Consider the following 891-nt stretch of genomic DNA (forward strand, 5'->3'; position numbering starts at 1 on the left):
GATGACTATGGACTCCAACTGCTGAACTAAATCTTTATTTTTTGCGGCAGTAATCATATCGGGCAGGAAGTTACCGGACGGTAAATACAGCACCGTTTTTCTTTGTGCTTCAAATGTGGATTCAGTGAGTGACGCCATAAACTTGTGCAAGTGGCCCGAGAGATCCTTCTTGACGCTCTCAGGCCACGCTCGAGACTCGAGAATCTGTGGAGCAAAGACCTGGCCCATGACCACGAGCAGCGACTGCATGTCCACACCTCGGGTTAAAACTCCATGCTGGGTGGCCGTGTCGATGTTTGACGTTGTTAACTTGGTCTCTGTGCGGATGAAGTAATACAATTTTACGCTTGAAATAAGCGCAGAAGAGTAGGTTGTTGATAATTGAAGCTTGCCATCCTCCAGGAAGCAGAGTAGTCGACAAAGTTGCGGCGTGCTCAGATAGGCTATGGCCCTTTCGTCGTGCTCTGCCTGCCACAAGCTCATTTTGTATCCCGGAAGCTGGATGCGTTCTTGGAGCCATCGTATCATCTGAAGACGGACTTTTAACGACAAGCTTCTATTTAGGAACGCGCCTCATCATAGTCGCACGTAGGCTCCATGATAACAAGTCTTTCAGAGACGAATGCTAGCAGAGGTTCATAACTTCGACCGCTAATCCGTGCAGGTGATATAGCCGCCAGGATATATCAGCAGGATATTCAGGATACAGAGGATAGAGACAGAAGATATGTCTCGTACTCGAGTACGAGTTATCGTCTCTCCCTGACATCCTCTCTATTATTGTGCGCCTGGAGCGCACCCCAGGAAGGCCTTCGGGGGGGGGGGGGGGGGGGGGAATTCCCCAAAAAACCCACCCCTAAAAACCCCCGTACGAAAAAAAAAGGGAATTTT

The sequence above is a fragment of the Aureococcus anophagefferens genome (genome assembly GCF_000186865.1).
Source record: "Aureococcus anophagefferens unplaced genomic scaffold AURANscaffold_22, whole genome shotgun sequence".
NCBI lineage: Eukaryota > Pelagophyceae > Pelagomonadales > Pelagomonadaceae > Aureococcus > Aureococcus anophagefferens.